The 7,476-nt window shown below is 45.7% G+C and overlaps 1 protein-coding gene across 1 annotated transcript in view; it reads left to right on the top strand.

Annotated features, from left to right (window-relative positions):
* The first annotated feature begins 4,261 nt into the window (after window positions 1-4,261).
* The window catches only part of GPAT4 (glycerol-3-phosphate acyltransferase 4), a 30,346-nt gene continuing 27,131 nt past the window's right edge, over window positions 4,262-7,476 (top strand). The window contains exon 1 of the mRNA XM_056570999.1: window positions 4,262-4,418. The gene's annotated coding sequence lies outside the window, so the exon portion shown is untranslated. The remainder of the gene's footprint in view (window positions 4,419-7,476) is intronic.

Below are 7,476 nucleotides of genomic sequence, written 5' to 3'. Positions count from 1 at the left end.
ATGCCGCATTTAGGAAGCCCCTATGGTGCCAGGACAGCAAAAAAAAAACACATGGCATACCATTTTGGAAACTAGACCCCTCGGGGAACGTAACAAGGGGTAATGTGAACCTTAATACCCCACAGGTGATTCACAACTTTTGCATATGTAAAAAAAAAAAAATAATTTTTACCTAAAATGTTGGTTTCCCAAAAATTTTAGATTTTTAAAAAGGGTAATAGCAGAAAATACCCCCCATAATTTGTAACACAATTTCTCCCGAGTACGGCGATACCCCATATGTGACCCTAAACTGTTGCCTTGAAATACGACAGGGCTCCAAAGTGAGAGCGCCATGCGCATTTGAGGCCTAAATTAGGGATTGCATAGGGGTGGACATAGGGGTATTCTACGCCAGTGATTCCCAAACAGGGTGCCTCCAGCTGTTGTAAAAGTCCCAGCATGCCTGGACAGTCAGTGGCTATCTGGCAATACTGGGAGTAGTTGTTTTGCAACAGCTGGAGGCTCCATTTTGGAAACAGTGGCGTACCAGACGTTTTTCATTTTTATTGGGGAGGGGAGGGGGGCTGTGTAGGGGTATGTGTATATGTAGTGTTTTTTACTTTTTATTTTATTTTTTGTGGTAGTGTAGTGTTTTTAGGGTACAGTCGCACGGGCGGGGGGTTCACAGTAGTTTCTCGCTAGCAGTTTGAGCAGCGGCAGAAAATTTGCCTCAGCTCAAACTTGCAGCCGGATACTTACTGTAATCCTCCGCCCATGTGAGTGTACCCTGTACATTCACATTGGGGGGGGAACATCCAGCAGTTGCAAAACTACAACTCCCAGCATGTACGGTCTATCAGTGCATGTTGGGAGTTGTAGTTTTGCAACAGCTGGAGGCTCCGTTTTGGAAACGGTGGCGTACCAGACGTTTTTCATTTTTTATTGTAGGGGTATGTGTATATGTAGTGTTTTTTTACTTTTTATTTTATTGTGTGTTAGTGTAGTGTAGTGTTTTTAGGGTACAGTCGCACGGGCGGGGGGTTCACAGTAGTTTCTCGCTGGCAGCTTGAGCTGCAGCAGAAAATTTGCTGCAGCTCAAACTTGCAGCAGGATACTTACTGTAATCCTCCGCCCATGTGAGTGTACCCTGTACATTCACATTGGGGGGGGGGGAACATCCAGCTGTTGCAAAACTACAACTCCCAGCATGTACGGTCTATCAGTGCATGCTGGGAGTTGTAGTTTTGCAACAGCTGGAGACACACAGGTTGTGAAACACCGAGTTTGGCAACAAACTCAGTCTTTTGCAACCAGTGTGCCTTCAGCTGTTGCAAAAGCTACAACCCCCAGCATGTACGGACAGCGGAAGGGCATGCTGGGTGTTGTAGTTATGCAACAGCGGGAGGCATACTACTTTGGCTGGGGATGCTGGGGATTGTAGTTATGCAACAGCTGGAGACACACTGGTTTGCTACTTAACTCAGTGTGCCTTCAGCTGTTGCAAAACTACAACTCTCAGCAGTCACCGACAGCCAACGGGCATGCTGGGAGTTGTAGTTATGCAACCACCAGATGCACCACTACAACTCCCAGCATGCACTTAAGCTGTTTGTGCAAGCTGGGAGTTGTAGTTACACAACAGCTGAAGGTACATTTTTCCATAGAAAGAATGTGCCTCCAGCTGTTGCAAAACCATAAGTCCCAGCATGCCCATAAGTGCATGCTGGGAGTTGTGGTGGTCTGCCTCCTCCTGTTGCATAACTACAGCTCCCAGCATGCCCTTTTTGCATGCTGGGAGCTGTTGCTAAGCAACAGCAGGAGGCTGTCACTCACCTCCTGCTGCTGCTTGATCGCCGCACAGGTCAGTCCCGCTGCCGCCGCCGTCGTCGCTCCTGGGGCCCCGATCCCAACATTAACGCCGGGGATCGGGGTCCCCAGCACCCGGGGTGCACGTCCCGCACCCGCTCACGTCCTCTGGAAGAGGGGCGGAGCGGGTGCGGGAGTGACACCCGCAGCAGGCGCCCTGATTGGTCGGCCGGTAATCCGGCCGACGAATCAGGGCGATCGTGAGGTGGCACCAGTGCCACCTCACCCCTGCAGGCTCTGGCTGTTCGGGGCCGTCTCTGACGGCCCCGATCAGCCAGTAATTCCGGGTCACCGGGTCACTGGAGACCCGATTGACCCGGAATCGCCGCAGATCGCTGGACTGAATTGTCCAGCGATCTGCGGCCATCGCCGACATGGGGGGGCATAATGACCCCCCTGGGCGATATGCCGCGATGCCTGCTGAACGATTTCAGCAGGCATCGGGCACCGGCTCCCCTCCGGCTAGCGGCAGGGGGCCGGGAAAGGACAGGACGTACTCCTACGTCCTCGGTCCTTAAGGACTCGGAAACGGGGGTGTAGGAGTACGTCCATTGTCCTTAAGGGGTTAATAGACAAATAGAAAAAAATAAAAATATACATATTTGGTATTGCAGCGTGCAGAATTGTGCAAACTATTAAAATATAATGATACGAAAGTCCAAAATTGCTAATTTTTGGTGACATCCTATCCAATAAAAATGGAATAAAAAGTGTCCCATCCAACAAAAAATGGTACCGATGCACACTACAAATCATGGCTCCAAAAAAATTACCCCTCATAATTAGCCAAAGACTGTCCGGGTAAGCTGGGAGTTGTAGTTTTGCAACAGCTGGAGGCATACTTTAACCTCTTGGGGACGCAGGGTGTATGCATACGCCCTGCATCCCCGATCCTTAAGGACTCAGGGCGTACCTGTACGCCCTGAGCCCTTTGTTTAAAACGGGGTCACGCCGTGACCCCGCATCACACCGGGTCGGTCCTGGCTGCTATTCATAGCCGGGACCCTGGGCTAACAGCTATTAACCCTTCAGACGCGGCGGTCAAAGTTGATCGCCGCTTCTGAAAGTGAAAGTAAACGCTTCCCGGCAGCTCAGTCGGGCTGATCGGGACATCGCGATAAAATCGCGATGTTCCGATCAGCTGGGACGCAGGCGGAGGTCATTGGGGTTTGATTGCTTCAAGCCTGAGCTACAGGCTTGAGCAATCGAGCCCCTATCTCACTGATCCGTGCAAAGCTATGGCTTTGCAGGGATCAGCATAAGAGATCAGTGTGTGCAGTGTTATAGGTCCCTATGGGGACTATAACACTGCAAAAAGAAAGTGAAAAAAAAAAAAGTTAACAAAGGTCATTTAACCCCTTCCCTAATAAAAGTTTGAATCACCCCCCTTTTCCAATTAAAAAAAAAACTGTGTAAATAAAAATAAACATATGTGGTATCGCCGCGTGTGGAAATGTCCGAACTATAAAAATATATTGTTAATTAAATCGCACGGTCAATGGCGTACGCGCAAAAAAATTCTAAAGTCCAAAATAGCTTATTTTTGGTCACTTTTTATTTCATGAAAAAATTCATAAAAAGCGATCAAAAAGTCTGATCAATACAAAAATGGTACCGCTAAAAACCTCAGAACACGGCGCAAAAAATGAGCCCTCATACTGGCCCGTATGCGGAAAAATAAAAAAGTTATAGGGGTTAGAAGATGAGAATTTTTAACATTGAAATTTTCCTGCATGTAGTTATGATTTTTCCGAAGTACGACAATATCCAACCTACATAAGTAGGGTATCATTTTAACCGTATGGACCTACAGAATAAAGAGAAGGTGTCATTTTTACCGAAAAATGCACTGCGTAGAAACGGAAGCCCCCAAAATTTACAAAATGACATTTTTTTCTTCAATTTTGTCGCACAATGAATTTTTTTTTCTGTTTCGCCGTGGATTTTTGGGTAACGTCACTGCAGAGTAGAATTGGTGGTGCAAAAAATAAACCATAATATGGAATTTTAGGTGCAAAATGTAGAAGGTGATGAGGAAAAAATAAAAATGGAAAAACGCTGAGTCCTTAAGGTGAAAATAGGCAGAGTCCCTAAGGGGTTAAAAAAATAAAATAATAATAACAATAAAAAAACATTGCATTAAGGGGTTAAACATCTTGAGGCTGAAGCCAGATAAGAACTCTGTTGAAATGTGGACAGCACTGAGGTAATAATTCAGCTCTTGCGGGAGATTTATCAGAATCTGTGCAGAGGAAAAGTTGCCCAGTTGCCCATAGCAACCAATCAGATCTCTTCTTTCATTTTGCAGAGGCCTTGTTAAAAATGAAAGAAGCGAGCTGATTGGTTGCTATGGGCAACTTTTCTTCTGGACATGTTTTGATAAATCTCCCCCTTGGTGCCATACTCCAATCTGTCCACCAGGTGTCGCCATCGGTTACCTCACTGTTTCCTATTTTCTCTATCGTTCCCAGATCGTGCGCACCCCCCCCCCCTCCTCCTCCACCGGCTGGTTACGTAGTGACGTCAGTGAGGAGTCGGAGCGCGCAGGGATCGGGAGCGGAGACAAGAGGGTAAGAAGCGGATACCGGCTCCGGGTGTAGCGTTATACCGGGGGGTGTGTGCGCGAGGCTCCGGTTGGCGCCTGTAAAGCGGTTTCTCCTTGTGTGACGTAGCAACCTGGCTGCTGTCTATAGATGGATATTAGCATATGCGTATGGCGAGAGGCGGAGGAGTGACGTCATGCATGCGTTCAGTTTAAAGGGGGTGACGTACTATGTGGGGGGGAGGTCATTGGTCATTGTCAGCCCGGTGCCATGTGTGCCCGTCCAGCTGGCAGCAGATCACACCACTGTCCCCGGGCAGCCAATGGGAGCGCACGGCTCAACCTCCTCCAGCACTGGCCCTATGATAAACCTTCTTGGCACATTGATGACGTCATGGGTTAAATTTTTTTACAACCTCCTTAGTGCTGTATTTCCCAACCAAGATGCCTCCAGCTGTTGTAAAACTACAACTCCCAGCGTGCCCGGACAGCCTTCGGCTGTCCGGGCACGCTGGGAGTTGTAGTTTTGCATCAGCTGAAGACACCCTGGTTAGGAAACAGTAAAAGGCTTTGCAACAGCTGGAGACACCCTGGTTAGGAAACAGTAAAAGGCTTTGCAACAGCTGGAGACACCCTGGTTAGGAAACAGTAAAAGGCTTTGCAACAGCTGGAAACACCCTGGTTAGGAAACAGTAAAAGGCTTTGCAACAGCTGGAGACACCCTGGTTAGGAAATAGTAAAAGGCTTTGCAACAGCTGGAGACACCCTGGTTAGGAAACAGTAAAAGGCTTTGCAACAGCTGGAGACACCCTGGTTAGGAAACAGTAAAAGGCTTTGCAACAGCTGGAGACACCCTGGTTAGGAAACAGTAAAAGGCTTTGCAACAGCTGGAGACACCCTGGTTAGGAAACAGTAAAAGGCTTTGCAACAGCTGGAGACACCCTGGTTAGGAAACAGTAAAAGGCTTTGCAACAGCTGGAGACACCCTGGTTAGGGAACGCACAGACAGCTTTTATTTTTGCATTTTCGTTTTTTCCTCCTCCGCCTTTTTTAGTTACATCCACAGACCGATATGAGGGCTTGCTTTTGTTTTTTTGCATGACCATTTTATTGTACCATAAAATTGACGGCGCAACCAGAAAAAAAATAATAAATAATATATATAATTTTAAATTTTTTTTTTATTTTAGCTAATTTTAATTTTGTTATTGTACCGCTTTGAAAGTAACTCAGTTTTTCTCTTATCAAAATATGTATGTTTAAAACTGCGCTATTTTGACCCCTATAACTTCCTCTTTTTTTCCGTATACGGGGCTGTATCGGGCTCAATTTTTGCGCCGTGATCTGTAGTTTTTAATGGTAACAGTTTTGTGTATATGGGGCTTTTGGATCACTTTTTATGATGTTTTTTTCTTTAATGTGATAAAACCCATATATATATATATATATATATATATATATATATATATATATATGTGTGTGTGTGTATTAGTATTTTTTTTTGTATTTAGTATTTTTTAATTATTAATATTTATTATTATTAATTAGTATTATTTTATTTTTTATTTTTATTTTTTTTTACACATTTACGCTATGCACCATTCGGGATTATTTAAGGTTCATTTTATCTGTTTAGACATTTCCGCACACGACAATACCAAATATGTTTATTTTTTTTCTCCTTTTGTTAAACAGGATTTTTAAAAGGGGAAGGGCATATTCATATTCATTTTTTTTAAAAATTTTTTTTTTTGTTCCATAGTTGACAATTTATAACAATCTTTTGATGTTCAGCGCATTGGCATAGTACTGATCAGTGTTATCTGTGATCAACCTCTATGGTCTGCCAGAAGGCAGACCATAGAAGAAGATTGGTAAGGAGACCTCCGGTTGCCATCTTGACTCATTGGATCCCAGCAATTATGTTGCAGGTTGTCCGATGAGTCTAAGCCCCGATTAATACCTATGCTGCCGTGATCCGTATTCTGCACGGCATCTGAAGGGTTGATGGCGGACATCGCCATGATCGCTGGTGTCGGATGTTACCGTTGGGTCACCGGCTTCTGATAGGATCCACCGTGCATGAAGAGATAATTTAATTAAATTTTTTTAAAATCCAGGAATAGAAAAACAGAGCTTAATTCTTTCAATAACAGCACCACACCTGTCATCAGGTTGTGTGTGGTATTACAATTTACAACTTGGCCCTAATCACTTCAATGGAACTGAGCTGCAGTACCATACACAACCTGAGGACTGGTGTGGTGCTGTTTCTGGAATAAATTAGTTATGTGTTTCTAATGCTGGAAAACCCCTTTGACAAGTGTTTAGTTTCCCTGTAGCGCCCCCTCAGGACAAATGAAGCATTGCCACTCAAGGAAGTAGTTTCACAAAAGCTGAATCGCCAGCATCACCGCACTAACTAGCTGGTACGGGGTAATAGTGCTGATGAGCACTGTTTACCATTTTTTCCTGTGTGACCCTGTTCCTAAATTATCCCCAAAAATCTAAATAAGCAAGTGAAGTGCCCGGGTGGTATTCTCGGCCCTTGTTACACTCTTTGCTCACCCACTCCGGTCACATGATCATAGTCGCAGGTCCTACAGTCACATTCTCTTCTATCCTGCTGAGCTCTGCCCCACATGTACTAGTCACATGATTGTGACATCATCACAGGTCCTTTACCTCCAGCATGTAGCACAGTGTTTCCCAACCCAGGGTGCCTCCAGCTGTTGCAAAACTACAACTCCCAGCATGCCCGGACAGCCTTTGGCTGTCCGGGCATGCTGGGAGTTGTAGTTTTGCAACAGCTGGAGGCACCCTGGGTTGGGAAACACTGATGTAGCAGATACAGGGGAAGTTCCGCTTGGGCAGTCACTGCTGTGTTGAGAGAATGTGGCTGAAGGACCTGTGATGCTGATGATCATGTGACCAGTAGCTCAGGGCCATGAATATTTATGAAGGGGGTGTGGCACAGGGCTGAGCTAGGTGCACCAAGAGTCTGGGAACGCCCCCTAGTGCACCACAGCACTTCATTTGCTTATTTGGATTTTCGGGGTATAACTCAGGAACAGGGCCAGGTAGGA

Source organism: Hyla sarda, chromosome 4 (assembly GCF_029499605.1).
Source record: "Hyla sarda isolate aHylSar1 chromosome 4, aHylSar1.hap1, whole genome shotgun sequence".
Taxonomy (NCBI): Eukaryota; Metazoa; Chordata; class Amphibia; order Anura; family Hylidae; genus Hyla; species Hyla sarda.
Note: the sequence above shows the minus strand (reverse complement) of the source record. Positions and strands in the feature narration are given on the sequence as shown.